Genomic DNA, 25,867 nt, shown 5'->3' on the forward strand with positions numbered 1-25,867 from the left:
TATGTGCCAGTAAAATTAAATTAGATTTCTATTAATTGTGCTTTACTGGAAAAAGTCACCTACACACCTTGAGCCTGTGGTTCTCCAAACCTTGTTATCTAGTAGGACTTTGGCCATGGATATAGAACAGTAAAACATGAGAATGGCTACTAAGGCCTCCTTAATAGGAGGGTGAACCAATGACAAAGGAAGACATTTCTCTCTCTCTCTCTCTATCTCTTACTGTCCACTCTACCTGTCCAAAAAAAAAAAAAAAATAGAACTAATTCCAATTCTTCTTAAGCTATTTAAAGCAATTGAAAGAGAAGAGTATTCCCAAACTCCTTCTATTTGGCCAGTGTCACCTTATTTTCTAAACCAGAAAATGATACAATAGAGAAAGAGAATTAAAGAACAATATCTCATAACCACAGATCCCAAAATTCTCAACAAAATACTAGCTAATAAAATCCAACAACAACAAAAAAAAAATCCAACAACAGATCATAAAGATAATTTACCTGGACCAAGTGGAATGTACCTATGGTATGCAGGGATAGTTCAACATATGCAAATCAATAAATGTGATATGTGACACTAGCAAACTAAAGAATAAAAACCACATGATGATCAATAGATGAAGAGAAAGTATTAGATAAAAAACAACCTTTCATTATAAAAATCGTAAGCAAGTTGAGAATAGAAGGAACATTCCTTATCACAATCAAGGCAATATATGACAAATCTTCAACCAACATCATATTGAATGGGAAATCGTGGAAACATTTCCACTAAGATCTGAAACCAAAGTTGCTCTCCATCACAACTGTTGTTCAATACACTACTGACAGTTTTAGCTATGTCAATAATGCAAGAAAAAGAACTCAAAGGAAAACAAATTAGAAAGGAGAAAGTCCAATAATTTGTTTGCAGACGACATGATCCTAAATATTGGGAAACCAAAAGACTCCACCAAGAGATTATTGAAACTCACAAGAAAGTTTGGCAAAGTTGTAAAATATGAAATCAACACACAAAAATCAATAACCATTATATACACAAAAATGCCATGGCTGAAAAATAACTTATCAGATCAGTGCCATTCTCAATAACCATAAAATTTTTTATTACCTTGGAATAAATTTAGTCAAGGGTGTGAAAGATCTCTATAAGAAAAATTACAAAACATTAAAGAAAAAAAGAAAACACAAAGGAAAAATCTTTGATGGTCATAAATTGAAGAACAAATATCATCAAAATTCCCATTCTACCAATAGAAATTATTTTTAATTTTACTTTTACAATCATTTATTTATTTGAGAAGAAGTTATAGACAGAGAGACAGAGAGACAAAAAGCGATGCCTTCTAACTGTTGGTTAATTCTCCAAATAGCTGTAATGGCTGGTGCTGGGCTGATCTGAACCCAGGAGCTAGGAGCTTCCTCCTCATCTCCTATGTGGATACAGGAGCCCAAGCACTTGGGCCATCTTCCACTGCCTTCCTAGGCCATGAGCAGAGAGCTGAATCAGAGGACCAGCTGGGACCCAAACTGGCATCCATATGAGATGCCAATGCCACAGACAGGCTCAAACTACTATTCCACAGTGCTAGCCCCTCAAAAGCAATTTACAGATTCAACATGATCTCAATCAAAATACCAACAACATTCAGAAGGAAGACCTTTCTCTCTGTCTCTCTCTCACTGTCTATAACTCTACCTGTCAAAATAAAAAAAAAAATAAAATAAAAAATTTTAAAAATAAAAGAACATACAGCATCACCTGATGGTTCAGGAGCATGACAAGTAGGGCCCTGTGGTGGCCTATTACTGAATAGTTGCTCAAGAATTGATCTGAGGGGTGTTTGTTGTCAGCCATTGTTTGATCATTATGTATTTCACCAAGGGGGTCATTTATATGCCATGCAAACTAGAATGAAGATTGATAATAAAACTCCTGAGTGTCATAAATTTTTATAAAAATTAACAGGTCAGGTAGGAGCTCTTAATAAATAGTTGGGGGTTGGCACTGTGGTGCAGCAGGTTAAAGCCCTGGCCTACAGTGCTGACACACCATATGTGCTCCAGTTCAAGTCCCAGCTGCTCCACTTCTGACTCAGCTCTCTGCTCTGGCCTGGGAAAGAAGTAGAAAGATGGCCCAAGTCCTTAGGCCCCTGCACACATGTGGGAGACCTGGAAGAATTTCCTGGCTCCTGGCTTCAAATCAGCACAGCTCTGGCCATTGCGGCCATTTAGGGAGTGAACTAGCGGATGGCAGAGGCTGACTCTCTTTCTGTTAGACCGAACTTGGATGGGACTCAATTATCCCAATGAGAGAATTCCATGATGCAAAAGCAAAGAGGTTTATTGTTCTAGCTTGATCTAGGGTCCACTCCTCCAATCATCACAGTGGTCATCTGATGAGGGGTTTATATAGTTTTCAGAGACATTCTACATATTTTAGCACCATTCAGCAAATCATCTCATTCTGCAAGAATTTAAAGAACATCTCTTATAATTGATTAGTAAATCCAGTGGGGGGAATAGACCTAGTAAAGGTGGTTAGATGGCTTTGGGGTTGATGCTTTTTAAAATGATTGGCTAAAGTGTAGGGTCCAAACCACTAGGGTGCATGTTCCAAACTACAGGGTTTTGGGATGTTATCAATCACCTTAATGGCTTAAAAAGACACCTGGAAAAGATTCAGATTCCTTTTGAAGCATTCATCAGTAGCCTCAACCAGTTTTTATTGTCCATTCAATGGCTCCAATAATTTATGGGTAAAAAGGGCTGATGTTGGCAAGATCCTAAAAACACCCTTTGAACCCTGCTTCAGCAAATGAAAATACAGAAAATATATATTGGAAATAAGCTTTATTAATTTACATACATGATGAGAATTTTTTAAAAGGCATACTATTTGGACAGATCATATTACTTTGCTGTAAAATTCTAAATCTAATAAAAGATTCCAGAATTGTCTAGATTAGAGTTATCTTTTTGTTTTCCTTAAGGCTTATAAAACAAATACAAATGTCCTAAAGTGCTAGATTAACCTGAAAACATTATGTTCAAAACACAATTTTTATTCATTACAGTTTAACATTGACAGAAGGGAAAGACATTCAGTAAAGAGGTAGAAATGCTTTCAGACTTAATATTAATAATGTTGGTTTCCCAAATGCTTTTCTTATACATTCAGTTTAAGGTGAATTGGTATTTGCTGCATCAGCAGTCTGACTGCATGTCTTAGAGAATGAAAAATAGAGGTCTGTAGACTTGGTGCTTTTAAGTTAAGATTCTTCTCAGCTGCTGAGGAGTTCATTCCATTGAGTGCATAACTATGAATGATTCAGAAGATTTATAAGACTTAAGATACTCAGTTGTTAAGTTTATGAATTTTGTGGGAAATTATGGACTTACGGTGTCACCTGAGTTTGCTGTGTTAAAAAAAAATACAAAGATTCTTTTTAAATAAAACTTAAAAAAAGTATAGGCTTGTATTAAACAAGATGTATCTAAACTTCATAAAATACTGTTATTTTAATACAAAACATACATAAGCATATTTTTAAACATAAATAACTGATTATAAAAGCTTGTGTTTCTACTCAAATACATGTGTGAAAAGAAATTACAATTTATCCCCAAAATAATCTAGAATTTCCTAAGAGTATCTAACTTAAATAATGAAGTAAAACATCCTAAAACATCTTTTGTTTGAGTGAATTTAATTACAGTATCTTAAATTAGCATTCTCCATCCCAAAGGTTATTAAAAGTTTTGAAACGGAGATAAACTCCATGAGGTTGGTAGATTTTCTGTTCTAAATTCTTCATGTACTTGGGGCTGGTGATGCAGTGCAGAGGTTAATCCTCTGCTTGTGGTGCCGGCATCCTGTATGGGTGCCGGTTCTAGTCCTGGCTGCCCCTCTTCCAGTCCAGTTCTCTTCTATGGCCTGGGAAAGCAGTGGAAGATGGCCCAAGTGCTTGGGCACCTGCACCCGCATGGGAGACCAGGAAGAAGCAGCTGGCTCCTGGCTTTAGATCCATGTAGCTCTGGCCATTGCAGCCATCTGGGGAGTGAACCAATGGAAGGAAGACCTTTCTCTCTGTCTCTCTCTCACTGTCTATGACTCTGTCAAATATAAATAAACAAACAAACAAATAAATAAATCATAGTCATAAACACTAAAGCTTAGACAATTGGTACCAATGAATAGCTTCTTTCATAGTCTCTCTTTATAAATAATAAACCAATTATTTTCTTCCTACTCTGCAAAGCAAGTCAATGTAATTGATTTCGAATTTAGAGTTTCCAAATCACCCAGAAATGCACAATGTTAATGCTTTTGGAGCTTTATAAGAGCATAAAATAACAGCAATTTTTAATTCTTGCACTTTTTAACATTAGAGAGTTCTAAGACATTAAATGGCATTTTTTTCTAACCCATGTAAGACTAACAATGTGCAGAAAAACATGAGGATTTTTGTTATGCAGATAAATAATTGTGCTTTGCTAGAATCATGCTTCAACTGTGGTTATTTTTCCTCTCCACTGAAGCCAGGAAGAAGAGAGTCCTGTGAAACTAATGAAATGCCCCTGGTGTTCTTAAATGATTACTTTTTGGACAGGAACTTCCAAGAAACAACACCACAGTCATAGTGAGCTTTTTCTATGGTTGGAATCTTCTCTTTGCTTCCAGGAGTCTACGGAAAGCCGCCTGGAGATCTCAGGGGAAGGCCACGTGGGAATGGAGAGGCATGCATCTCCTCTGGAAGCAGTTGTGTCTGTGAAATTTTTTGCTCATGGCAAATTTGACAGGTCTCTATCCATTGATAAAGAAGAGACCCATCATAAAAATTAGTAATGCAGAAAAAAAATCATTGAAATCTCATTTTTTTCTGCCACAGGCGAGTGGAACAACATCTCTCACAGTAAAACAGACTGTAAAGAGTCTATCCAATATCTCTGGCTCTCCTCACATTCTAAGGACAGACCTCGGAGAACTTCCAGCTGCCTCTTCCAGAAAGGTAAATCAAGAAATAAATTTTTAATAAAAAGTAGAACAAATGGACAGGAAGGCTGGAGGTGAAGGGGTAAAGACTAGGTTAGGGAAAAAAGCCAGCTTATTAAATCCTTAAAAAGAGAAAGGAAGAAAGGAGGGGAAATAGAAAAGTATGGTTATGTTATTCTGGAATTACAATCTTATGCAATCTTTTCTCTTTGTATTAATAAAAATAAAAATGTTTAACAATTGAAAGTTCATTCCTTTATTGCATCACTAACTGCCTCATTTCAACACTCTATAAAAGCAGCATCCAAGGCAGGCATGGGTTGCATGGTGGAAGTGGCAGTGATAGCCCTATTTCTCTAATGTCAACCTCTGCATCCCAACTTCTGATCCAGCAAAGTTCTATACAGTACCCAGAATCAGCTTAATAAAATAAACCACTTAGGACAAAAGCTCAGAAAAAAATCAATGTCCCCATTATTCTTTGCCTATGAAGTCCTCATAAAAATTAGCATGCTGCTAAAGAAAATGAGATTGTGGCCAAGCTATGTATAAAGAACATAGGGATGGCAAAGTCAGGAGGCAGTTTGGTGTTTTATGAGCACCCAAAGTGAACTGCAGATGATGGAAGGGGATGCATTACAGAATGGGAGCTGAGTAGGCAGCACAGCCAGTAGTGACCACCAAGCCTTTAACCTGAGATTTGTGAGTATTTGTGAAGTGTACAAATGAGTTCTACCTCTAACAACAGTAATTACTTTTTTTTTAGGACACAAGGCAAAACACACTTTTTCCAATTTTTGTCTGTTTTTCATTTTATTTGAAAGGTAGGAGGAGATGGAGAGGGAGAGAGATTTCTTCCATTTTCTGGTACACACCCAAATGCTCACAACAGCAGGCAATGTTCAGCCTGAAGCCAGGATCCTAGAACTCTATCCAGGCCTGGGTGAGTTCAGTTGATTCTGAGGACACACAGTCTTCAGTGACACCTGTCTTTATAAAGACACATCTCAATACAAAATAAAACTCCCTACTCAGGACTTTTGAGATCCAAGAGAAAACTCAAATATTTTGCAGATGAATGCAAAACAGAAATCTGGAGACTTCTGTGAGCCAACAAGTTCCCTGCCTACCTGAGAATCAGCCTGCTCACCAGGGAGATCCAGGGAAAAGGACCAAGCAAAGCCACTTGGGACCTGTGCCCAGAGTCATCTCTTGAGTGAGCATAAAGGCAGCCCAGTCATTGGGCACTGGCAGTTTTGGACCACCTTAATCCTGAAGTGGGTACACAAACTAGTCAACTCCAATTTGGGCTGAGTTATCAGACTGGAAGTCTGGTCAAAGATTGTCACCCATTAAGGAATCTGGACACAGGAATGGCCAAAAAAGAACCATCAGGAGATGTGCACGATAGGAGTCAGAGTACTAAGTGGGAAATAAATGCACAGATCCTAGACCAAGGCAACAGGCAATGCCAACCTTCTCTTTTGTTGCAAAATTTTCTTATTTATCTTAAAGGCCTTGAGAAACAGATCTGTAGACATCTCATGTGTAAGACAAACATGGATCATTCATAATTGGCCTACAAATATTAGCATTCTTGGCCTGATCAATAAGCCTCAGGAACTAGCTCAGGAAGGGGCAAGGAAAGGGAATCACTTCTGTCTCATTTCTAGGGAAGTACACATCCTCCATGAACTGCTTCTTACAAAATATTTCTCCAATTTTCCAGGAGAAATACATCAACTCTGAAAAGTCTACTTTTTTTTTTTTTTCCATAGAGCCCAACACCTGTCTTGGGAATCACCTGTGATGCCAGGTAGATGGATAAGAAAGCCAATTGGAATCATCTACTAGAAGACAAGATACTTTACCCAAATCACTATATTTCACTCTACAGAAAAATGCAAACTGAATCACAAAGAACTCCAGTCGATCAATCCCCTGGTTTAAGCAAAGGGCATATTTGCATTACTCCAGATATGCAGGCCTCTTTCTGTTGTACCTTCATGTGGACTATCTGCATAGGGATACAGAGTGAGGGGGAGCCTGCAGCAGTAAAAATGGTCAATGTTTCATTTATGAAACTAATTTTTAATTATCTCAAATTCAGTCATAAAAATTCTGCTCTAAGCAAGACACACATAAAGCCAAGCTCATCCCTTTCTCAATAAAAATTTAATGCTAACTGCATATTTAGGAGTGTATTATTGCATTTAATTCCAGTACTTCTCTACATCTTATTTTTTAAGATTTTATTTATTTGAGAGGTTGAATTATAAACAGTGAGAGGAAGAGACAGAGATAAAAGTCTTCCATCTGCTGGTTCATTCCCCAAATGACTATAACAGATAGAGCTGCACTGATCTGAAACCAGGAGCCAGGAGCTTTTTCTCTGTTCCCCCTTGGGTACAGGGGCCTAAGCACTTGAGCCATCTTCTACTACTTTCCCATGTCATAGCAGAGAGCTGGATCAGAAGAGGAGAATCTGGGACTAGAATGGTGCCCATATAGGATGCCAGTGCCACAGGCAGAGGATTAATCTACAAAGCCACAGTACCAGCCCCCTACATCTTATAAGTACATCTTATCTATGAGAAGAAAACTGAAAAGTGAGTCCAGTATATCACAAATTATGTTAGAAATTATCTCTAATTTAAAAAAAAAAAAAAAAAAGGAAAACCCTATAATAGAAACCTGCACAAATGACCTGTGTCCTATTACTTTATCCTTTGGAATACTTTTCAAGATTTCTTCTGGCCTTCCCATCTTCCCTTGTTCCTCATACCCTTTCAATATCACTGCCTCTCTGTCCCTGCAGCTCTCTCCCTTTGGAAGCAGTCTTGTGGACTGTCAATCATTATTTCAAAATGTATTGTAGGAAGGGCCTGAATGGCCTTCAAATGTCCCTTAAATATTTCCATAAAACAGACGATAGAGGGGCTGGTACTGTGTCCCAGTAGGGAAAGCTGCTGCCTGCACTGCTGGCATCCCATACGGGCACTGCTTTGAGTCTCGGCTGCTCCATTTCTTATCCAGCTCTCTTCTAAGGTCTGGGGAAGCAGTAGAAGATGACCCAAGTCCTTGGGCCCCTGCACACATGTGGGATAACTGGAAGAGGCTCCCGGCTCTTGGCTTCAGTTCAGGGTAGCTCCAGCCATTGCAGCCATCTGCGAGTAAACCAGAAGATGGAAGGCCTTTCTCCCTCTCTGCCTCTGCTTCTCTCTCTCTTTCAAATAAAAAGAATAATAATAACAATAATAATAATAATAATAATAATAAAAATAAACAGACAGTAGAGCATAGTGGGAAAGCCATTGCCTGTGATGCTGGTATTCCATGTTGTGCATGAGTTCATGTCCCAGCTGCTCTACTTCTGATCCAGCTTTTTTGTGTGCCTAGGAAAGCTAAAGTTTGGTGCCTATGCTCCTACTCCCACATGGGAAATGTGGAAGAAGATACTGGCTCCTGACTTTAATCCAGTTTCAACCCCAGGTGCTGTGGCCATTAGGGGTGTGAAACACTGGATAAATGATTTACATCTCTCTTTCTCTCTTTGTAACTCTGCCTTTCAAATAAATAAATATTTTTAATTTTTTAAAAAATTTAACAAATGGCCCTAAATATTCTGACTCATCTTGACATGTAACAAGAGCCAAGAAAGTTGCTGCTGACTTTATGTAGTGCCTCCTCAATCCATTCTATAAGGAAAAAAATATGTATTTCTTTTACTATCCAAGCACTCAAATCCAAAAGAAATAATACTACCCAGTACAGCTCTGTCTAAGGCTGCTCCTGCACTGAAGAAAAGTAAAGAAGCAAGGGGCCCAAACCCTGTGTGGCCGGCTGGCAGTCCCCTCCTCATGCTGCATCTGAGTTTCTGGTCAGAGATGGAGACAAAGGCAACTCCAGATACTGCAGTGGTACACAAACAGCCTCAATCACAGACACTCCTTGTGTCTGTGCAACAGAAGGAGAGCACAGAGCACTATGTAAGGGAGGAATACATTGAACACAAAAGGAAAGGATGTGAATGGACATAGCTAAGAATTTCCCCACTCTAGATGTGTCTGAAGATGGCGGAATAGGAAGGGAGCACACTGATAGTCTGGGGAGAGATAGTTTAATAAAAGTGGAGATACTGCAGGTTCAAGGAAGAGTAGGGGAGGAAACAGCAGAAGAAACTCTTCCAGAACGCGTGACTCACAGCGGACCTGCGTGGAGAGCGTGGGAGCCCACAGTTCGGGACATCAGCGGCAGACTCAACACACCAGCGCTGGAACGCGAGGTGAGCCGAACCTCAATAGCCCGAGACACCGGCAGGCAAGCGGAGAGAGGAGACTAGAGGGAACGACCCCCGGTGGGGGAAGTTCACAAGGCTAACTGGAAGAGAGAGAGAGAGAGAGAAAAAAGGGTGACTAGTACGGACACGGGTTTTTCTCTCTCCGCTCACCTCTCAAGGGCGAGCAAGACAAAGAGCAGGCGCCATCTTGGACATACGTCATAAGCAGAGCGACCTCAGGTCTGCACCGGCCCTGAGCCTAGCAGAAAAACCTGACTCTGGGCGGGGCGAATTAACAGGAGATTAGGACCTAGTAAATTTGTGGTGCTACTGAACTGAGACTGTGAAAAAAGAGACGGTGGGGGAGAGAACTCACGGAATTCACGTGAGCACTCTCCAGAGACGCTACAATTCCGTAACTTTGGCAACCCAGTGGGAGGCTGAAGGAGAATTTGAGCCCACTCTGAGGGCCGAACAGATTCCCTGTGGGGATCTTGGGAAAGAGCTTCCGATCTCTGGCTCCTGTGGGTATATCATTTGCCTGCTAACTACCTCCAACTTCGTTCAGCTGTGCGGAATTACTTCCCTTTTGAATCAAAAAAAAAAAAGAGAGAGAGAGAGAGAGAGATTTACCACGCCTAACCTGGGAGTGTCACCTTTGGCACACCAAACAGAGCTCTCAGGCCACACCCATCTCAAGCCCTAAGGCTCCATCAAAAACAGATAGTCCACTTAATCTAGAGTCATAGTATAACAAGAAAAAGCACCACAGTGAAGAAACCAAATATCTCCAATATGCCAAATAACAAACGCAAAAACCGAGGTAATAAAAACAAGGAAGTCACCATGACGGCCTCAAATGAAAAAGACACCCCAATTCAAGATTATGAAGATGATGACATAGAAGAAATGCAAGAAGCAGATCTCAAAAAATTGATAAGAACATTAAGAAGTTCTCAAAAACAAATTCTGGAACTACACAAATCCTTACTGGACAAGATAGAAAATCTCTCTCGTGAAAATGAAATATTAAGGAGGAATCAAAATGAAACGAAACAACTAGTACAACAGGAAACTGTGATAGTGACTGAAGTGAAGAATTCAATAGATCAAATGAAAAACACAATAGAGAGCCTTACAAACAGAATGGGTGAAGCAGAAGAGAGAATATCGGACTTAGAAGACAGAGAACAGGAAAGGATACAGTCAGACCAAAGAAAAGAAGAGGAAATTAGAAATCTGAAACATATTGTCGGGAATCTTCAGGATACTATTAAAAAACCCAACATTCGGGTTCTAGGAGTTCCTGAAGGCATGGAGAGGGAGAAAGGATTAGAAGGCCTTTTTAGTGAGATATTAGCAGAAAATTTCCCAGGTTTGGAGAAGGACAGAGAAATCCTAGTACAGGAAGCCCACAGAACCCCTAATAAACATGACCAAAAGAGATCCTCACCACGACACATTGTAATTAAACTCTCCACAGTGAAACATAAAGAAAAGATCCTAAAATGTGCAAGAGAGAAACGTCAGATTACTCTCAGAGGATCTCCAATCAGACTCACAGCTGACTTCTCATCAGAAACTCTACAAGCTAGGAGGGAATGGCGAGATATAGCCCAGGTACTAAGAGAGAACAACTGCCAGCCCAGAATATTATATCCTGCAAAGCTATCATTTGTGAATGAAGGTGAAATAAAGACTTTTCATAGCAAACAGAAATTGAAAGAATTTGTTGCCACTCGTCCAGTCCTGCAAAAGATGCTTAAAGATGTGTTACACACAGAAACACAGAAACACGGTCATCAATATGAAAGAAGGTAAAGGACGGAAACCAAGGAAGGAAACCTCACAGCAAAAGATCACAGGGAATTCAAAGCATATATTAGAACTTATCTTTGGCAAATGGCAGGGCAAAGTTACCACTTATCATTAGTCACTTTGAACGTGAATGGCCTGAACTGTCCAGTTAAAAGACACCAATTGGCTGATTGGGTTAAGGAACAAAACCCATCTATTTGCTGCTTACAAGAAACACATCTTTCCAACAAAGATCCATACAGACTGAAAGTGAAAGGCTGTTTCTCTGAAGGGAGGAGAGAACCTCCACTTTGACTATGACCGTGTCTAAACAAGATAAGAGTCGGAGAACTCAAGGGGCTTCCATAGCCTTGGAAACTCATAACTGGTGCATAGGGAGATTACTGATGCCATAAACAGGAGTGTCAATTGGTAAAGTCAACAACAGGAGTCACTGTGCACTTACTCCTCATGTAGGATCTCGGTCCTTAACGTGCTGTACACTGAGGCTTAATGCTATAACGAGTACTCAAACAGTATATTTCACTTTGTGTTTCTATGGGGGTGCAAACGACTGAAATCTTTACTTAATGTACACTAAACTGATCTTCTGTAAAAAAAAAAAAAAAAAAAAAAAAAGAAAGAAATTTTCAATTCCCAACTTGACTCTCACTGGGATTAAACATGACAATAGGTCTGATCTGATTTCATCATCATTTTAAAAAAATCATCTATTATTTTTCACTTTATGTTTCTGTGTGGGAGCAAACTGTTGAAATACTTACTTAAGGTATACTAAGCTGATCTTCTGTATATTAAGATAATCGAAAATGAATCTTGATGTGAATGGAAGGGGAGAGGGAGTGGGAAAGGGGAGGGTTGTTGGTGGGAGGGACGGTATGGGGGGGGAAGCCATTGTAACCCATGAGTCGTACTTTGGAAATTTATATTCATTAAATAAAAGATAAAAAAAAAAAAAAAAAAAAAAAGAAAGTGAAAGGCTGGAAAAAGATATACCATGCCAACAGAAATGAAAAAAGAGCGGGCGTAGCCATCTTAATATCGGACAACATAAACTTTACCACAAAAACTGTTAAGAGAGACAAAGAGGGACACTATATCATGATTAAGGGATCAATTCAACAGGAAGATATAACAATTATCAATGTATATGCACCTAACTACAGGGCACCAGTTTATCTAAAAGATTTATTAACGGACTTAAAGGGAGACTTAGACCCCAATACAGTAGTACTGGGGGACTTCAATACTCCACTCTCAGAAATAGACAGATCATCTGGTCAGAAGATCAACAAGGATACAGTAGATTTAAACGACACTATAGCCCAAATGGATCTAACAGATATATACAGAACTTTCAATCCTACAGCTAAAGATTTTACATTCTTCTCAGCAGTACATGGAAGCTTCTCTAGGATTGACCACATACTAGGCCATAAAGCAAGCCTCAGCAAATTCAAAAGAATTAGAATCATACCATGCAGCTTCTCAGACCATAAAGGAATGAAGTTGGAAATTAGCAACTCAGGAATCCCTAGAGCATACGCAAACACATGGAGATTGAACAACATGCTCCTGAATGAACAATGGGTCAAAGAAGAAATCAAAAGAGAAATCAAAAACTTTCTGGAAGTAAATGAGGATAACAGCACAACATACCAAAACTTATGGGACACAGCAAAAGCAGTGTTAAGAGGAAAGTTTATATCAATAGGTGCCTACATCAAGAAATTGGAAAGACACCAAATAGATGAGCTTTCAATTCACCTCAAGGATCTAGAAAACCTACAGCAAATCAGACCCAAATCTAGTAGGAGAAGAGAAATAATTAAAATCAGAGAAGAAATTAACAGGATTGAATCAAGAAAAACATTGCAAAAAATCAGCCATGCGAGAAGCTGGTTTTTTGAAAAAATAAACAAAATTGACACCCCATTGGCCCAACTAACTAAAAAAAGAAGAGAAGAGACCCAAATCAATAAAATCAGAGATGAAAAAGGAAATGTAACAACAGACACCACAGAAATAAAAAGAATCATCAGAAATTACTACAAAGACTTGTATGCCAGCAAACAGGGAAACCTATCAGAAATGGATAGATTCCTGGACACATGCAACCTGCCTAAATTGAACCAGGAAGACATAGAAAACCTAAACAGACCCATAACTGAGACAGAAATTGAAACAGTAATAAAGGCCCTCCCAACAAAGAAAAGCCCAGGACCAGATGGATTCACTGCTGAATTCTACCAGACGTTTAAAGAAGAACTAACTCCAATTCTTCTCAAACTATTCAGAACAATCGAAAAAGAGGGAGTCCTCCCAAATTCTTTCTATGAAGCCAGCATCACCTTAATTCCTAAGCCGGAAAAAGATGCAGCACTGAAAGAGAATTACAGACCAATATCCCTGATGAACATAGATGCAAAAATCCTCAATAAAATTCTCGCCAATAGAATGCAACAACACATCAGAAAGATCATCCACCCAGACCAAGTGGGATTTATCCCTGGTATGCAGGGATGGTTTAATGTGCGCAAGACAATCAATGTGATACACCACATTAACAGACTGCAGAAGAAAAACCATATGATTATCTCAATAGATGCCGAGAAAGCATTTGATAAAATACAACACCCGTTCATGATGAAAACTCTAAGCAAACTGGGTTTGGAAGGAACATTCCTCAATACAATCAAAGCAATCTATGAAAAACCCACAGCCAACATCCTATTGAATGGGGAAAAGTTGGAAGCATTTCCACTGAGATCTGGGACCAGACAGGGATGCCCACTCTCACCACTGCTATTCAATATAGTTCTGAAGGTTCTAGCCAGAGCTATTAGGCAAGAAAAAGAAATTAAAGGGATACAAATTGGGAAGGAAGAACTCAAACTATCCCTCTTTGCAGATGACATGATTCTGTATTTAGGGGACCCAAAGAACTCTACTAAGAGACTATTGGAACTCAGAAGAGTTTGGCAAAGTAGCAGGGTATAAAATCAATGCACAAAAATCAACAGCCTTTGTATACACAGACAATGCCATGGCTGAGGAAGAACTTCTAAGATCAATCCCATTCACAATAGCTACAAAAACAATCAAATACCTTGGAATAAACTTAACCAAAGACGTTAAAGATCTCTACGATGAAAATTACAAAACCTTAAAGAAAGAAATAGAAGAGGATACCAAAAAATGGAAAAATCTTCCATGCTCATGGATTGGAAGAATCAATATCATCAAAATGTCCATTCTCCCAAAAGCAATTTACAGATTCAATGCAATACCAATCAAGATACTGAAGACCTTCTTCTCAGATCTGGAAAAAATGGTGCTGAAATTTATATGGAGGCACAAGAGACCTCGAATAGCTAAAGCAATCTTGTACAGCAAAAACAAAGCCGGAGGCATCACAATACCAGATTTCAGGACATACTACAGGGCCGTTGTAATTAAAACAACATGGTACTGGTACAGAAACAGATGGATAGACCAATGGAACAGAATTGAAACACCAGAAATCAACCCAAACATCTACAGCCAACTTATATTTGATCAAGGATCTAAAACTAATTCCTGGAGCAAGGACAGTCTATTCAATAAATGGTGCTGGGAAAATTGGATTTCCACGTGCAGAATCATGAATCAAGACCCCTACCTTACACCTTACACAAAAATCCACTCCACATGGATTAAAGACCTAAATCTACGACCTGACACCATCAAGTTACTAGAGAACATTGGAGAAACCCTTCAAGATATTGGCACAGGCAAAGAATTTCTGGAAAAGACCCGGGAGGCACAGGCAGTCAAAGCCAAAATCAACTATTGGGATTGCATCAAATTGAGAAGTTTCTGTACTGCAAAAGAAACAGTCAGGAGAGTGAAAAGACAAGCGACAGAATGGGAAAAAAATATTTGCAAACTATGCAACAGACAAAGGGTTAATAACCAGAATCTACAAAGAGATCAAGAAACTCCACAAAAACAAAACCAACAACCCACTTAAGAGATGGGCCAAGGACCTCAATAGACATTTTTCAAAAGAGGAAATCCAAATGGCCAACAGGCACATGAAAAAATGTTCAAGGTCATTGGCAATCAGGGAAATGCAAATCAAAACCACAATGAGGTTTCACCTCACCCCGGTTAGAATGGCTCACATGCAGAAATCTACCAACAACAGATGCTGGCGAGGATGTGGGGAAAAAGGGACACTAACCCACTGTTGGTGGGAATGCAAACTGGTCAAGCCACTATGGAAGTCAGTCTGGAGATTCCTCAGAAACCTGAAGATAACCCTACCGTTCGACCCAGCCATCCCACTCCTTGGAATTTACCCAAAGGAATTTAAATTGGCAAATAAAAAAGCAGTCTGCACCCTAATGTTTATTGCAGCTCAATTCACAATAGCTAAGACCTGGAACCAACCTAAATGCCCATCAACGATAGACTGGATAAAGAAATTATGGGATATGTACTCTTTAGAATACTATACCGCAGTAAGAAACAATGAAATCCAGTCATTTGCAACAAAATGGAGGAATCTGGAACACATCATGCTGAGTGAAATAAGCCAGTCCCAAAGGGACAAATACCATATGTTCTCCCTGATCGGTGACGACTGACTGAACACCAAGAGGGAAACCTGTTGGAGTGAGGTGGACACTATGGGAAATGATGGCTTGATCAGCATAGCCCTGACTGTTAATGAACAACTAAATACATTATACCTCTTAGTAGTTTTTTTATCTGTTCTACTTAATATGACTGGTTTAGATCTGTAATTGATGCACAGTTATTCTTAAGTGTTGAAAATTAACTGAAATGTGATCCCTGTTGAACATGGTGGTGGGAATGGGAGAGGGAAGAGATGTATAATTTGGGACATGCTCAGGCTGACTTGCCCCAAGTGGTGGAGTTGGAAGCATACCAGGGAATTCCAATTCAATCCCATCGAGGTGGCATGTACCAATGCCATCTCACTGTTCCAGGTGATCAGTTTCAGTTCACAGTTGGTCATGGTGAAGGGACTGGGAGTCAAAGGGAGCACATAGACAAGTCTAGTACCTGCTAACGCTAACTGATGGAGTAAATAAAGGGGAGAGTGATCCAACATGGGAAGTGAGATACTCAGCAGACTCATAGAATGGCAGATGTCCTAAATAGCACTCTGGCCTCAGAATCAGCCCTAAAGGCATTCGGATCTGGCTGAAAAGCTCATGAGAGTATTTCAGGCATGGAAAGCCAAGACACTCTGGCAAAAGATCTCTGTGAGTGAGATCCCAGTGGAAAGAACAGGCCATCAAAGAAGGAGGTACCTTTCTCTGAAGGACGGAGAGAACCTCCACTTTGACTATGACCTTGTCTAAACAAGATAAGAGTCGGAGAACTCAGAGGGCTTCCATAGCCTTGGAAACTCATGACTGGAGCATAGGGGGATTGCTGATGCCATAGACAGGAGTGTCAATTGGTAAAGTCAGCAACAGGAGTCACTGTGCACTTACTCCTCATGTAGGATCTCTATCCTTAATGTGCTGTGCATTGGGATTTAATGCTATAACGAGTACTCAAACAATATATTTCACTTTGTGTTTCTATGGGGGTGCAAACTGTTGAAATCCTTACTTAATGCATACTAAACTGATCCTCTGTAAAAAAAAAAAAAAAAAGAAAGAAATTATCAATTCCCAACTTGACTCTCACTGGGATTAAACATGACAATAGGTCTGCTCTGATTTCATCATCATTTTAAAAAATCATCTATTATTTTTCACTTTATGTTTCTGTGTGGGAGCAAACTGTTGAAATCCATACTTAATGTATACTAAGCTGATCTTCTGTATATTAAGATAATCGAAAATGAATCTTGATGTGAATGGAAGGGGAGAGGGAGTGGGAAAGGGGAGGGTTGTGGGTGGGAGGGACGGTATGGGGGGAAAGCCATTGTAATCCATAAGTCGTACTTTGGAAATTTATATGCATTAAATAAAAGTTAAAAAAAAAAAAAAAAGAATTTCCCCACTCTGCTGATCATGATCTCAAGGATGTCCAGGCCAGAATTCCACTTCACTTTGGAAAACCCACTCCTTGAAGTTTTCTCCACCTAGGTGTATTCTTCTGTGAGGAATCTGTCTTCCTGTGAGATGGCACCACCACAGACTGAAAACCATTCAAAAAGCAGAGTGATGGCTTTAATTCTCAGAGGTGAATGGACAACCACATCTATGAATTCTGCATTAAAAAATAAGCTTCCTTCTGCTCTAGGAATCTGATGTAGGTTTGAGCTAAAATGAGAAACACAGAGACCAGCTGGGTCTGTTAGGTGAGAAGAAAGGAAGCTTGATTTCCAGTTGTTACTTTGTAGCATGTTAGTTTTGAGAGGATTTCATTTTCCACTTCTACTTGAAGAAATGGAAAGGTAGAATCAGTGCCAGCCTAACACACAGCAGTTTAAGCCACTGATGACATCACAGCTTGCTACCCAAAAGTGGCAGCCCAAATAAACTCAACAAATGAGAACCAAAATAAAACAGAAGAGTCTAACATAATACCAACAGTTGTTCAGCAGATAGCACCAAGATCTTGACACACAAGTCACCAGGATAAAGGGTGGGGCTGGCTTTGTGGCACAGTGGATTAAACCACCACCAAATAAAATGCTGGGATCCAATATGTGTGTCCATCCTTTAAAATAGATTGATTTATTTGAAAGTCAGAGTTTTGGGGGCCAGTGCTGTGGCACAGCTGGTTGAGACACTGGCCTGCATCCCATATGGTCACCAGTTTGGGTCTTGGCTATTCGACTTCCAATCCAGCTGCCTGCTAATGTGCTTTGGAAAGTGGCACAGTATGGCCCAAGTCCTTGGTCCCCTATATCCATATGGGAGATCCAGAAGAAGCTACTGGCTCCTGGCTTCAGATCAGCTCAGATCTGGCCACTGTGGCCATTTGGGGAGTGAAGCAGCAGACTGAAGACCTCTCTATCTGTCTCTATCTCTATCAGTAACTCTGTCAAATAAATAAAATAAATCTTAAAAAAATGCCAGAGTTATGGAGAGGAGGGAGAGTCAGATGGGATGGCATTGTGGACTAGCAGGTAAAGCTGCTGCCTGCAGTGCTGGCATCTGGTATAGGCACCAGTTCATGTCCTGGCTGCTCCACTTCTAATCCAGCTCTTTTCTAATGGCCCTGAAAAAGTAGAAGATGGCCCAATACCTGGGTCCTTGCCACCCAAGTGGGAGACCTGGATGAAGCTCTTGGTGCCTAGCTTGGGCCTGGCCCAGTCTTGGCCATTGCAGCCATCTAGGAAGTAGACCAGCAGATGGAAAATCTCTTTCTCATTCTCTCCCTTTCTCTTTCTCTGCCTTGCAAATAAATAAATAAATGCTAAGAGAGAGAGAGAGATCTGCCATCTGAGATGGCTGCCATGGCCAGGGCTGAAGCACACAGAAACCAGGAGCCAGGCACTTCATCTGGGTCTCCCACATGCGTTACAATGGCCCAAACACTTGAGTCATCTGCTGCTGCTTTTCTCAGGCCATCAGCAGGGAGCTAGGTTAGAAGTGGAGCAAATGGGACATGAACTGCTGCTCATATGGGAAGCTGGCATTGCAGATGGTGGCTTTCCCCATTGTGCCACAATGCCAGCCTCATGAGTGCCAGTTTGAGTCACAGCTGTTCCACTTCTGATCCAGCTCCCTGCTAATGCAACTAGGGAAGCAGAAAAAGATGGCACAAGTACTTGGGTCCTTGCACCAATGTGGGACACTGGGTTGGACTTCCAGGCTGGGCCAGCATTATTCATTACAGTCTCTTGAGTGAACCAGCAGACGCAAGATCCCCATCCTTCTATCTGCCTCTTTCTCTGTAACTCTGCCTTTAAAATAAAATTTTTAAATCTTAATAAAATAGAGAGGGTGAGAGAGTAGCCACAGTAAAGTAACAGAGCAAAGCTACAGTTGTGCTGTCCCTCAGCAGCCTTCTGCCTTAAGTGGGAAGTCTCTGGCTTGTAGACACTGACATAAAAGACACATTCACAACACATTTCAAAACAAGAGATGAGAGGTTTACAAGGCATATTGATTTTATGATGACTTTCATTCATTATGTACACTGGGTTTAGATATATGCCTTTTGTGCAACCAAGTTAACCCAGGGTCTAATTCAAAGAGACGTACTGAGGGAGATGTGCTGCCAGGGGAGAGAGCTGCAATGTCCCACTGCTCCTGTAACATCATAAAGAGAAGGAAAAGAAACAGCTCCACAGCTCAATAGGCTAATCCTTCTCCTTGCAGTGCTGGCACACTGGGTTCTAGTCCCGCTCGAGGTGCTGGATTCTGTCCCGGTTGCCCCTCTTCCAGGCCAGCCCTCTGCTATGGCCCGGGAGTGCAGTGGAGGATGGCCCAGGTGCTTGGGCCCTACACCGCATGGGAGACCAGGAGAAGCACCTGGCTCCTGCCTTTGGATTAGCACAGTGCACTGGCCACGGAGGCTATTGGAGGGTGAACCAACAGCAAAGAAGACCTTTCTCTCTGTCTCTCTCTCTCTCACTGTCCACTCTGCCTGTAAAAAAAAAAAAAAAAAAAAAAAAAAAGAGAGAGAGAGAGAGAAGGAAAAGGGCTACTCATGTCCATGGTTATAAGAAGGACAGAAGCACAAACGTTTCAGAAGGGGGGAGCAAATTTCAAATATAGTTATTTTAAGAAAATAAAAGGAAGTAAATTTCAGAATATAATGTGGGGTAGAAACACACCATCAGTTCATCAATTCTCACAGGGATCCAGGAAAACTGCCCTGCCTACCCACAGACCAAATGTTTCAAAACATATTTTATGATTAAATTCAGAAGATTACAGGAATCAGCACTCTGGGTGTTCAAATGCCAAATTAAGTTTTAGTTTCCACTATGGGCAGATGTAGCCAATCACTCAGATCATGAGAAAGGAACATGAAATATTCAGTCACACAGAATAACTGTGCTTAGTGCTCAAAGTGAACCCCAAGATAAGCACCCAGAAAACCTGTTCGGTCTTGGGGCCAGCTCCATGGGGTAGCATGTAAAAATTTATTTGTTTATTTAAAAGGCAAAGTTACAGAGAGGCAGAGGCACAGAGAGGTCTTTCATGCACTGATTCACTCCCCAAATGACTGCAATGGCCAGAGCTGGATCTATCTGAAGCCAGGAGCCAGAAGCTTCTGTCAGGTCTCCCATGCAGTGCAGAACCCAAGAACTTGGGCCATCTTCCACTGCTTTCCCAGGCCACGGCAGAAAGCTGGATCTCAAACAAGCACCCATACGGGATGGCAGCACTGTAGGTGGCAGCCTCACCTGCCATGCCACAGTGCCAGCCCTCAAAATAAACCTATTTTAAAAAGCATTTTAACTGAGGGATGGGAGAGAGTTTGTTTATCCAAAGCAAGGATAACATAACATAACTACTACACAGAAGAAGTTCCTGGCTCCTGGCTTTGGATCGGCACAGCTCCGACCACTGTAGCCAATTGCGGAGTGAACCAGCAGATGAAGACTTATCTCTCTCTGCCTCTCCTCTCTGTAACTCTTTCAAGTAAAATAAATAAATCTTTAAAAAAAAATAACTACTAGTACTCATTAACTTCAAAAATATAGAATTTAATGAAACTCAAAATATAACCAAAATCACCATCTACTACACATTATAATCTTTATTTTGAGAGTCATATTAGAAAAAATTTAACCCCTCCCCCTCTTTGAAAAATGCACATGGGACTGGTGTAGTAGGTTAAGCAGACCCTGGCAGTGCCAGCACCCCACATGGGCACTGGTTCAAGTCCTGGCTGCTCCATTTCCAATATAGCTCCCTACTAATTCACCTGAGAAAGCAGAGGATGATGGCCCAAGTGTTTGGGCCCCTGAAATCAAGTGTGAGAACCAGAAGAAGCGCCTAGCTCCTGGGTTCACCTGGCCCAGCCCAAGTCATTGTGGCCATTTGAGGAGTGAACCAATGGATGGAAGACCTCTCTCTGTCTCTCCATCTCTCTGTAAATCTGCCTTTCAAGTAAATAAAATGAATTAAAAAAAAAATCTATACAATGTAGTATTTTGGTTAATCCCTCATACAAGGAAAGCTCAGATAAACTGTAGAGGAATCCTCCTGGCTTGATGCAGTTCAGAAGGGGGATTGCTTCTGTCACCCTATGCTAGACATGAATGAGAGTCATTAATGGGAAGATGAATGGACACATCAGACTGCTTCCTCACATGGCACCTTTTCTTAAAGCCATCACTGCTGCATTACCAGATTATGTCTCTCGTATGAAACATATCTCTCCTAAAAACTTTAAAGAACTTGCCAGAAACTTATTGCAGAGCAGGGAATGATGTGCCAAGGACAGTGAGTTAGCCTGAGTAGTACAGGAATCTGTTCTTGGCTGTTTTCAAGTTCGTATTAATGTACGCACAACATAGTTGCTGAGAAAGTGTCTTACAGTTGTTTCCTGGGTGTGAAGCAGCTCTTTTCAGCAGAAACACATAACTGCTTGTCCACTCGCAAGCACTGTGATAGGGAGTACATGCGAGAAAAGCTCAAAAACACACTGGGTTTCAGAGGAAGATGTTACCCTAACAACCTCTATCCAGGATTCCCTTTCTATTCTTACTTCCTAGATAACCTTACTATGCTAAATGAGTTTCACAGATTAGTAATCTGGTGACAACAGGACTCTAACACAATCTATGAATCACTCAGTTAATCAAGTGAAAACTTCATTATACTGAAAGTCTATAGCAATAGTTTTCAGGGCCACATTTCTCTTTTTTTAAAAGATGTTTTATTTATTTATTTGAGAGGTAGAATTACAGATAGTGAGATAGACAGACAGACACAAAGGTCTTCCTTCTGCTGGTTCACTCCCCAGTTGGTCAAAATGTCCAGAAGAGCTCCTCTGTTCTAAAGCCAGGAGCCAGGAGCTTCTTCTGGGTCTCCCACATGGGTGCAGAGGCCCAAACACTTGGGTCATCTTCTACTGCCTTCCCAGGCCATAGCAGAGAGCTGGATCAGAGGAGCAGCTGGGACTCGAACTGGTGCCCATATGGGATGCTGGCACCACAGGCAGAGGATTAACCTACTGAGCCACAGTGCCAGCCCAAAGCCACATCTTTTACCATACTGTGTGGGCATCTCTGTGGGGGGAGAGGGGCACATTTTCTCTTTTCTTCCTTACCCTCCTCACATTAACACCTTGTACAAAGGCTTCCACAGACCAGTCATTTTGAAAATCTATCACTAATATCCTCCCATGTTGCAAATGTCATGGGGTTAAACACAGAACCCAGCATAAGAAAAGTAACTTGAAGCTGGTGTTGTGGCTGAGCGGGTAAAACCATATGGGTGCTGGTTCGAGACCTGGCTGCTCCACTTCTGATCCAGCTCTCTGCTATGGCCTGGGAAAGCAGTGGAAGATGGCCCAAGTGCTTGGTCCCCTGTACTTGTGTGGGAGACCTGGAAGAAGGTCCTGGCTTTTGGCTTCAGATCCATGCAGTTCTCACCATTGTGACCATCTGGGGAGTAAACCAGCAGATGAGAGCTCTCTCTCTCTCTCTTTCTCTCTCTGTGTGTCTTTGCCTCTCTGTAACTCTGCCTTTCAAATAAATAAATAAATAATAAATTTTTAAAAAAGTAACTGGCCGGCATCGTGGCTCACTTGGTTAATCCTCTGCCTGCAGCGCCGGCATCCCATATGCACACCGGATTCTGTCCCATTTGCTCCTCTTCCAGTCCAGTTCTCTGCTGTGGCCCAAGTGCTTGGGTCCCTGCACCTACGTGGGAGCCAGGAGGAAGCACCTGGCTCCTGGCTTCGGATCAGCACAGCGCGCCAACCATAGTGGCCAGAAGGAAGACCTTCCCCTCTAACTTTGCCAAATTAAAAAAAAAAAAAGTAACTGGATCCCTTAATTAAAACTGTATGGACTGTAAGATAATCAGCTTGGTGGAGCATTGAGTGACTGTAAAGAACTAAACAAGAAAAATTGATACTTTTCTGTATTTATGTTCTTGTAGCTCTCCACTATGAAAATCCAGATTGAAGTAGCTCATTATTAACTCACACGGTAGACTTGCATTAATTTCAGTTCACTTCTCACTTTGCAAAGGGATTAGCAGCAGGTAATAAAAGTTGACATCCCTAATAACATGAGAAGAAAGAAGGGTTGAAGACAGAAATTGAAATGCAGGAAAATAAATCAGCTATGTTTCCATGGCCTCAAGCTCCAGATTGAAAAAGTCTGTTAATTAAACACGGAGGAGAGATCAATCCACAAAGCTACTGCACAAGCTTCACGTGCTGCTGGGAAAGTCAGCCAAACATATAGCGCACCAGCTGAAAATGTGTCTGCGGGGTCCAGCATGGGGGCCAGGAGCCAGATCCTACTCTGATCTTCCATCTCCACCTCTCCACTGCCTTGGGCTCCAGCTGAGGGCCGCCGAGGGCCGCCGAGCCCTGCCCAGCTGGAACTACCAGGGGATATAGCCAGAGGCCAGCCACAAAGCATTCTCTGACCCACCCAAAGTGAGAACTGGGCTTATTTAAATCTAGGGAATGGGACTCCTTCCTTCACAGTGCTCTCAACTGCCCTGCTTGGGCCATTCCTCTTCCAGTGTACTTTAAGGAGAATTTGAGCGAGGCAGCCCGTGGGACTGGCCGTGCACTGGGAGACTGGGAAGTGGTGGTGGGAGACACAACACCTGGGCCCCAGCCTTGACTCTGCCAGAGAAGCTCCAAGGATCACTGAGAACCAAGTGATCGAGGTCTGGGAGCCACCACCTGCCATTGCACCCACCCCTCTCCCACACATGCATAGATGCCCCTCCTGTTCTCCATACTTGCCGTGGAAACTCTCAGGAGCACGTCCCCTTTCTTCAGGACACCTGGAGAGCAAAGCGGAGAGTGTGGGACAGGAGAAGTCGCTGAAACTTGGGGCCCACGGTGGCAGATGCAGAGGCACAGAAGCAGTGGGTAGCAGGTCTGGGGTGTGTGCTCCGGAACCGCCTGCAATTGCACTTGCAGAGCAAGACTCCCCAGGGAATGTGGGAGAAGGAGCAGCACGGCCTCTCAGGGCCCTCTCTGATCAGTAAATGAACTTCTTTTCCCAGCCCCAAGCCACAGGGAAAGGCACGCATGCGCACGTTCTCCCACATGCACACGCACAGGCGGTCAGAGCAGGAAATGTTAGAGCACAGGGTGACTCTGGGAAATGAAGTCCAGGCCAGGGCATTCCTAGATAGACTTACTGACCCTCTCCTAGGGCTTCAGTGTGGGGTGGGTGGAGACAGGCTGGGAACCAGAGAGCGTTTGCTTTTGTTTACATCCCTCCTTCCCTTCCTTCCCACCCCAAATCTCAAGGGTCAGGTGCTGTTCTTCCTTTCTTGAACAAAATCTTAAGAAGTGACAGCCACTGCTGCTGAGTCCCAAATCCTGGTTCCCTCACACACGCTGTTTCCCTCAGGAAAATCCCCCTGCTACTTTATTCCTGGACAGCTTCTCTCAAGTAATGCATGATAAGGATTTAAATGTAACTCTCAGCACAGGTGTACACGGCATAGTTTAACATCTAGATTTGAGAATACAATTTTTATTTGTGTCTTTTATTTGTGGTTCTTTTCAAAGCATTTTACACCACCCTCTAATTCACCAAGTACAAACACACACACACACACACATACAGAAAAAAAGAGAACTGGATACAGGACTAACATTGCCAAGTATCTTCTGGGGGCCAGATTAACAGAGTAAATGCCTTACTTTGTATCAATTATACCTTAGGTTAATTCTGGAGACCGTATTTTCAATTTACAAAGAGAAAGCTGAGGTGGAAAGAGATTAGAATTGAATTTGCCCATGGAAGTATGGTAAAAAAAAGTCTAGGTTAAAGGCCAACCAACGTGAAATATTGGTTTAAGAAGTCTTTCGGGACCAGCACTGTGGCATAGTGGGCTAAGCCTCCACCTTCAGCACCGACATTCTATACGGGGGGCTAGTTCAAGTCCCTGCTGCTCCACTTCCAATCCAGCTTTCTGCTATAGCCTGGGAAAGCAGTAGAAGATGGCCCAAATGCCTGGGACCCTGCATCCACATCAGAGACCCAGAATTTCCTGGCTCCTGGCTTTGGATCAGCTTCACTATGGCTATTGCAGCCATTTGGGGAGTGAACAAGTGGATGGAAAACTTTCTCTCTCTCTCTCTCTCTCTCTCCATGCCTCTCTGTAACTCTGCTTTTCAAATAAAAAAAAAATCTTCTTTAAAAAAAAGAAATATTTCTTTTATCTTAGGGCTCAGTTTCTAAAACCCCAGATTTCTCATCTCTAAAATAAAAAGTGAGGGAGAGGAAGAGTATCTACAATCCTAATCTTCACTGTAGAGAAACACATAGGATTATAATTTATCTAAAAAAGAAAGGAGGTTCAAAGTTACTATTGCTGTATGGTTATTTTTCTCATGCTTAATATCAAGATAGCATATAAATATTATGCATTCTTAGGTATATGTGTGGTGTTTGATTTTTAAGATTTTAAGTAGAAATGTAAATGGAAGCAGGATGACATGGAGTTCTGTTTGTGATTACTTCTGTCAATTATAATTCATGGGATTAGAATTGCTGGATTAGGAATGCTTAAATGTATCCATTCATTTCACACTAATGTTTATTATGTCAGGCAATATTCTTTGTGTAGATTGCTTTTTCTTGCCAGATTGAAAATTCAGGAGGGCAAGAAACATGTTTCCTTTGAGATT

The 25,867-nt window shown here is 41.4% G+C and overlaps 1 protein-coding gene across 3 annotated transcripts in view; it reads right to left on the reverse strand.

Moving 5' to 3' along the window:
• The window catches only part of LOC103345491 (zinc finger protein 717), a 554,757-nt gene extending 530,237 nt beyond the window's left edge, over positions 1 to 24,520 (reverse strand). The window contains exon 1 of one of the 3 annotated variants that reach the window (XR_016211505.1): positions 23,963 to 24,340. The gene's annotated coding sequence lies outside the window, so the exon portion shown is untranslated. Of the gene's footprint in view, positions 1 to 23,958 lie in introns of all 3 variants that reach the window. The other 2 variants (XM_089301824.1, XM_089301823.1) reach the window with 2 other exon arrangements.
• Between the last annotated feature and the right edge of the window lie 1,347 nt (positions 24,521 to 25,867).

Source organism: Oryctolagus cuniculus, chromosome 8 (genome assembly GCF_051225735.1).
Source record: "Oryctolagus cuniculus isolate XC-2025 breed Fujian yellow rabbit chromosome 8, ASM5122573v1, whole genome shotgun sequence".
Lineage (NCBI taxonomy): Eukaryota > Metazoa > Chordata > Mammalia > Lagomorpha > Leporidae > Oryctolagus > Oryctolagus cuniculus.